Below are 8,319 nucleotides of genomic sequence, written 5' to 3' on the forward strand. Positions count from 1 at the left end.
CTTAATGACAGAAGTAAATATTTAACTTTAACTACAATCATCCAGATTTTACAAGTTTAAATGTGTGTGAGTGTGTATGTGAGTGAGTGAAGGAGGGGGTAAGTGGGTGGCGGGTGGGGGGGGGGGGGGGGTGGAAGTGTGTATACCAACACGCACAGGGGGGGAAGAGACTCCAAGAAGCAGGCTGCAGGCCAGAGCAGGGGGAAGCTGAGGCAGAGGAGTCACAGTCAAACAAATCAAGACACATGCAAACACTATTGAACATCATCCCTGTGCAGTGAGACAACAACAGCATTAACAAAGATGCATTCAGGGAGTGGAAAACAAGCAATGCACTGTTAACAAGTTATCTGTTGTTTCGCTGATGATGTGCTTATTTATGCCAAGTTAATATTACTGACAACAGGGCATCCGCAGCTATTGGAAAACCAATTATTAGACTTTGTGTGAACCAAGATTGATTACAAATCACCAACATACAGTATATGTGGTTGATAATTGGGTCAGTGATAAATAAGGGTTGGCAAGATAAGCAATTCAAAAATATCCAAAATGTTTTTTGTTAAAACTAACATAAATACAAAGTGTACATTTTAACAAACCTGATGTCATTTGAAATTACATTTTCATCATTTTTGTTACCAAAAGTAAGACTGAATGCTCCTGAAAATGTCAAATGGTGTAACCACAATATAATGATGAATCCACCTACAGTGTATTTAAGTGGACTTATACTAATAATTACTTCACTTAAAAAAATGTGAATGGTTCCTGATCTCCATGAGTCCTCAGATTAAATGTAATATTTAGAACAATTAGCTTTATTTAATATAAAAGTTATAATGTGAGATCATGCCAAACCAGTTGATATGGTGTTTTATTGACAATTTAAAGCAAGTTGAATTATTTAGTACAAAGTTTTAATGGTTACACCACTTAGACATTTGTGCCATAATCCTCTAATATATTCTCTCAAAATGGATTAAAAGCAGAAATTTGATGCTGGGTCCACAAAAAAAGAATGTGTGCAAGTTATTCATATGTGTATTTTCACATTTTAACCCCTTTAAATTTGACTAAACCACATGGACACAAAATAACATCACTGACCCATATTATAACATGACTAATTAATAACAATTCTATGCAAAAATGAGCAATTCTGTATATGTGGTATTTAAAGTATATACTTGGCCTGTGGATACTCTGAAATGAAACAAATGAGTGGTTAACAAATAAGAACATGCAAAAAACAAATGAACAACAACAGACACAAGCATTGACATATTACTTAAAAAGCAGGGTAGTGTGCAGGCAGGCAGATTAATTCAAGCCTTGAGTGTGCTGTGCGTGCACTGCAACAGTTAACCCAACACTGCAAGATGAATTTCTAATCAGTCACACAGTCTAAAAAGGCATAATAACTCTGGTTCCAACACTAGATTGGCACATATGATAACACAGGCGTCCAAAAGGCACCCGAAACCCTGCGACTGTAATGATATCCCAATCCCCAGTAATTGCGGATCTTGTGGGGTTAGTGCTTTTTTCGCTGTGTCATCACTTAATACAGACCCCTCAGTCCCAGGGGGCTTTTTGATGGTTAGGATCATCAGTCTTTTGGATTTGGAAGATGTGACGTGGATTCATGCAAAGACACTGAGGCCTGATCAAAAGGGCTCGGTCAAAGCGATGTGACTCGAGCTGCTATTTCAGCTGGCAGCCTCACTGTGTAATTCAGTGTGTTAGGAGGTGAGGGCGAAGTTCAAGTTGGGCTCAGTTTCACAGCTGCCAAACACTGTAGAGTGATGTTAAGACGGTTTATGCTCATACATTTGTGTTTGACACTGTCGGGAGCGTGCTAAAGAGCTTATCTGTTTGCTCTGGACAGCAATAGATTAGCACAGTTATTTGCATAGTGCTGAGTCAATATGACATGATTAGCTTGCTATTGAAGGGGATGCTGTGTTAGATTTATGGGATTCCTTTCACTGTAACATGCTCATAAACTAAATTACATTGATGATTAGGTATTACAATTCACTTCTATGAAAACAGACAGAAATCTCTAGATTTCATTCCATTTTCAGATTAGACCTATCATTATAAAATGTTTAAAATGAGTCGAGGGTTTGGACATAAAGTGATATATCCAATGCATTCAAAATGATCAAACACAGTGTAAGAATTAAGCCCCAGTTTTCATACAAAATCACTTCCTTGGTGCAACAAGTGTGTGAGACCAGCATTAATATTTGTGGGCAAGGTGTGACACACACACACACACGCACGCACACGCACACACACACGCAAACGCACACGCACACACACACACACACACACACACACACACACACACACACACACACACACACACACACACACACGCACGCACACCTCGAGCCACATTATCCGTCACAGAACTAACCACTTCCTAAAAATCCACCCTTATCAGGAAGACATTATCCACCATCAGTGATAACTTCCTTCCAACACATTTCCTGTGAATGGTTTAAAAGGAGGAGGAGGAGGAGGAGGAGTAGGAGTACCTGGTTTTGGCACCGAGTTGGTCATGGACTGCGGCACTTTATCATTTATGAGCTCCACACACTCGCTGGGAAAGAAGCCAACCTGCAGAGAGCACGGGAGCAAGAGAGAGGGAGGTGGGAGGTAGGAGGAAGTACAATCAGATTTTTGATATCAGAAGGCCTGTTATGAAGCAAAGCATTCTGGACTTAGTTTGGACATTTAGTGATTAGGTGATGGAAATGACCACATCACTGGAATGTAGAGTGTGTGTGTTTGTGTTGAGTTCCTCCTCTAAAATGAGTGTAGAACAGGCAGTGGGCACGTCTAGCTGTGGCACTGAGGACACTGTGGAAAAGTTTGCCTGGAAATGTCTGTTGATATTTTAAGGAATCATCTTAAAATATATTACTTTTCCTTTATTTCACTTCTTTCTTAATTCTGTCCCTTTGAATAGGATTTCCTATTGCCATTTCATCTAGTTTGCCCCCCATACGTTTGTATTCACATTACATTACACATACAGGTCAATACGTTTATGTGTGCACCTGCTCCTCTTGTGAATATCTCTTTGCTACAGCTGTGTTTTCTTTTGTAAGACTTTAACTTTAGGTCTAAATTGTAGAGTATAAGGGTGCCAGATGTAGCCCAGTGGAAAGCTGCACAAACAAACACCACCTCTGGCATCACTGACTGTCTCACTGACTACCCCCTGATGGACATAAGTGGTACTGCAGGTAGGTGTGTCACATTTGCTGCTCATCAGTTAATTCCCGTGTGAGCCTATAAATGTGAAGATGTGATATATTTATAACAATCAGGTTTCCAGAGTGGTGGGCCTTGTTAGAAGCTCTGTAATCCAGAGGAGACCAGGGGAATCCATCTACTGACTATTTGTCTGAAATATAAGTGAGCTGATTAGTATCTGCCTGCTGGCTACGAGCCTGCCAGTGAGTCTGAATGTCAGGACTTCTTCTTGAAGGTAGCCAAAACACACAAGAGGAGAGAGGGCAGTGTGTGTGTGTGTGTGTGTGTGTGTGTGTGTGTGTGTGTGTGTGTGTGTGTGTGGGGAGGAAACAGGTCAGTGAAGGTTCAGCCAGAGCCTCTAAATCAAGACTATGCCACTGTACTGAATGGTACCGATTCACAGTCAGCTCCTGGACTGAACCTGGTTCTGACCTCCAGATGTATTTTGTGAATGAAGGAGAGCTCAGCAAGTGTAGCACAGCGGTGGGATTTGTCTCAGATAACAGACCTCAGAGAAGAAATAATCTTGAATCTAGTGATCTGAAACTGTTACAACATTAAATATCATCGATAGAAGTAGAAAATGATAATGTATACATCTAATTATTAAAGCAGTAGGAGGCATTGAATATGTTCATTTGAAAGATAAAGGAGATGCAGTGATAATATTTATGTAGCGGTCGGTCCAGCAGCTCAGAGTGGAGCAGGTGGAGATGGAGGCAGATGTTAATAGTGAGTCTTATCAAAAGAAACCAGAGTTGCTGTTGCAGCCTGTACTGATTTCACAGCTCACTGAACATCAAGTAATAACACACCGTCCACTCTTTACTTTTATAGTAATCAGACATTAGGCTCATTAATAATAATAACTGTTTGAATGATGTGCTGTATATATTCATGTTACTTCTCATCACTAGAACCTTCCAGCTTGTGTAAACCTCATCTGTGCTATGTTTACATCTGCTTTTCAGAGAGACAGAATTCTCCAACAAAAAGGTCACATCATTTGATGTTAGTAAATACATAATTAATCTCTGTAATCTTACATGTTATTATTGTAATATACTCCTCCTAATATTTGCACGATCCTTCTTCAAATGCATGTGCAATGAAGGAGAGAGGCGTTCTCTCTGACATGCAATCTTTAGACTGTGGCATGCTGTGTTTGTTTGTTTGCTCGTGTGTTTGGGGCAGAATGCATCACATCTGCGTCTGAAAAGATTTAGAAAAATCTGGCCTGCAGTGTTCTGTACATATTTGTTTGGGTGCAGGCCTATGCACACAAACACAATCTAGACACACTTCATTTCCTCCATTTCAAATGATTATTTCTCAAAATATACAGTACAAGAGGCTGTTAAACCCTCGGAAAATATTTATACTCAAATTATGAAGTATTGATGATTTTGAGTTTAATTCCAACCAGAAGTGAACTGTAAGCAAACACAATGCTTAGACTGGAGGATGCAAAGAGCTGAAACTATGAGGAAGAAGAGGGGGTTGTATCAGTGTATTATAGGATTGTCCTGGAGAGCATGTAGGAATATGAATGGGTTCAGGGTCACACACACACACACACACACACACACACACACACACACACACACACACACACACACACACACACACACACACACACACACACACACACACACACACACACACACACACACACACACACACACACACACACACACACACACCCTAATCTGCTCCAAAGCTTCACATAAAAGAGCATTTGTATCAAGCTTTGTCTTTGAACTGACTCTAGCTTTACAACAGCAACATTCTGTCCTTGTCCTTGAAATACCTCAAGTGCAAAACTAATCAAAACTTTACAGCCGGAGGAAAAGACAGCGAAACAGAAAACGTGTGTGTGTGTGTGTGTGTGTGTGTGTGTGTAAGTGCAGGTTTGTGTGTTTTCTGTGCTCTGACCTACCTGAAAGCCATGCTTGCCCCTCCACCATGTGGTGTCTTCTTTAGGAGGCATGTCAATCACTGACACAATGTCGCCGACCTGCAGAGAGCAGAGATTGTGCCTTTACCTCTCTAAAAAACAGTAGTGGAAATTGAAGCCATTGTAAAAGTGAGGCTTACGCTTTCGATTGCAAGACCATAATTTGGCAGGGAATGTTCAGAGTCATTTGTTCTGACTTGATGTCTAAAAACACCTTTTCAGCTGCCGAGTTTGCTCAAAGCGAACATTTGTATCAGAAAAGACAGCTTTATTGCTCCTGCAGTTCTTTTTCTCTCTTTCTTTATCGCCGTCTGTCAAATTCACTGTTATGCAATCTTTATACAGACGAAAACAACAGATGAGGAAATATCTGGAAGGAATTTTAATGGAATCTCTGTTTATCGAGAGAGAGAGAGAGAGAGAGAGAGAGAGAGAGAGAGAGAGAGAGAGAGAGAGAGAGAGAGAGAGAGAGAGAGAGAGTGTGTGAAGTGTTGATGTTGAAGGTTGTCACCTCGAAGGACAGCTCGTCTGAGGCCTGTGCAATGTAACGCTTGATGACATGGGCAGCAGCAATAGCTGGCACATTGATGGACGACTCCTCATGGACCAACAGATGATTTCCCTTATTGTCAACCTGGTGCACACACAAATACACAAGACTTTCACACAAGACTGCTGGCCACAGATAAATACCTGTTCATCACTGTTCACACAAGACCCATCTATAGTTCCACACACATCACTGTTAAACTTTGTATTCATCTTTGTGCTGTCCATGAAATGGGGTATTTGTAATGTTTACTCTGGATATTCAAAACTGTTTGTTCACCTCATGAAAAAAAATATTCTGCAACTGATCCTCTACCATCTTATTCAAGTATTTTTGCTGTTGAGAAGAATGAATTATTAGCTGGGAGGACTAGAAATATCTACTACAAGATTCTAGTAATCCTACAGCAATACTGTAATATTTTGTTGCACTCATACAAACCCCATATTAATCTTTTATAACAAAAGTAGAACACTGCTAGTCCCCAGTCAGGAGCAGGGCCCTGAGGTGTGTTTCATATTCACACTAAAAGCAAACATGGGGGAAAAAAAGGGGAATCTTTCAGCTATTTTTGTCTTACTGTTCCCCATGTGTAGATGTAGTTTGCGGTGTGTAAAGAAATTAAAATTTTCACTTTGCCGCATATTTAAATATTACATAATTTTGCAGTGTTTGACAGCAGCGCTGCAGTAATTCAGGCAGCAACCACTGCAGGGCTATTATATTGTGTTGTATTGTACCCTGCAGTTTTGTAGCAAGAAAAGAAGACTACTGTGTTTTTCCTTTTGGACACTTTGCATTCATTTTAAGTTGTACCCCCAACCTTTTGGCTAACAAGATTTAAAGGTGCAGTGTGTAGAATTTAGTGGCATCTAGTGGAACAGACTGGGCAGAAATAGATTATAGTATTGATAAATATGTTTTAATTAGTGTATAATCTTCTGTGTGTTTTGGTGACTTTAGAATGAGCCCTTTATATCCACATAGCGAGCAGGTCCTCTTCCACAAAGCCCACCATATTTCTACAGTGGCCCCGAATGGACACAACAAACAGTGGCTATAGAAAGGGCTTTTTTCAGCCACTGTAGATTCTACTACATGCTTGAAAGCGTAGAGGGGTATTCAGTCAGTTGCAATCTGTAACCTCACCCCTAGATGGCACTTAATCCTACACAATGCACCTTTAAAATCCAATTACTGGATAAGAACCTGCAAGATAACTTAAAAATATTTCATATCTGCCAAATGTGTCAGTGTACTCCTTTCAGAGAGAGGACAGCACAGTTTTACCTCCATCCATGTGAGGGCAGGCCCACAGTTGATCTTGTTGTCAGCGATGGCTGAGAGCCGGGAGAGGTAAGCCAACAACATCTGGGAAACTGACTAACATGGAAGAAAATGAACAGACGAGTTAAAGTCATTACATTTACTTCAGATAGTACCATTTAGTACTATGTTTATCCACTACCAACGCACTGAATATTAAACTTAGCTTTTACAGTGTGTAATTTCAGCTGAAGCTGCTTTCCATCTGTGTTGCTAATCACCATTAGCAGTAACTGACTTCTTTTGTTACATGTTTGCTCTATGACAAATACAGCTAATTTTGCAGCTAAAGAGTTTTGCTTGGCAGCACAGCACTTGAAATGACAATTGCAGCAATGACTTCATATTACAAGGCTAATTTACTTTTATGGTTTCTGGTGCCCCACATCTGCACTAATGCTAACACTAAAGCCTTACTGAGGAGAATGTGTTGGATGCAAGTTGTGGTTGAGATCTTCTTGTCTAAAGTCAAGAGGTGGTGTGTGTATTAAAACTGGCGGAACATAAAATCCAGGGAAATTTAGTTGGAACCATTAATCCTTTAAATGCAGCTTCTGGTGAAGGTACAATAGTGTCGTTCAGGGGGCCTTGTAAGGCTATTATTCTGAAAGAGTCCTCACACACACAATACCCCTCAGTGATAAACTGGTTTTGCGAGTTTGGTTTGATACCTCTGCATTCCTTGTAGAGCCTCAAACTGACCATAAAAGTTTCGCCTGACTCAGAGTACGTTTCAGAGGAGGGCTGAAGGGGGTATGACTGGAAAAATATCAAAAGCCATGCAGATCACACTGAATATCAAAGCACAGTAACTGGAATAGCTTTTATCTGGATGACTTGATACTTTCCTACCTTGTACTTTAGTAGTGTATGGGCAGCAAATGCTATCATTCATTTGATTTAGGAGATGACTAAGCACTGGACAGCTCAGTGAGAACATAAATAAAGCTCCAGTGACCAAGATTAAAACTTTGAATACAGGAAACCAGGGTTTCCAGTCAGAAATGTGTGTAGATGTGTGTATTTCCACTGCTTACCTCTGACTGATCAGTTAGGCTGTCTAATCGAGGCAGCTCAGGCAGCTGTGAGAAACGTCGGTCATAGATACAGAGGTGCAGGTGCTTGTCCAGTACGCGGAAGTCCTCATAGCTGCGCTTCACAATCCAGCTTCGACCCTTTAGTTCCATAACAAAAATGTAAAATTAGTAAAAAA

The sequence above is a fragment of the Scomber japonicus genome, chromosome 13 (assembly GCF_027409825.1).
Source record: "Scomber japonicus isolate fScoJap1 chromosome 13, fScoJap1.pri, whole genome shotgun sequence".
NCBI classification, from domain to species: domain Eukaryota; kingdom Metazoa; phylum Chordata; class Actinopteri; order Scombriformes; family Scombridae; genus Scomber; species Scomber japonicus.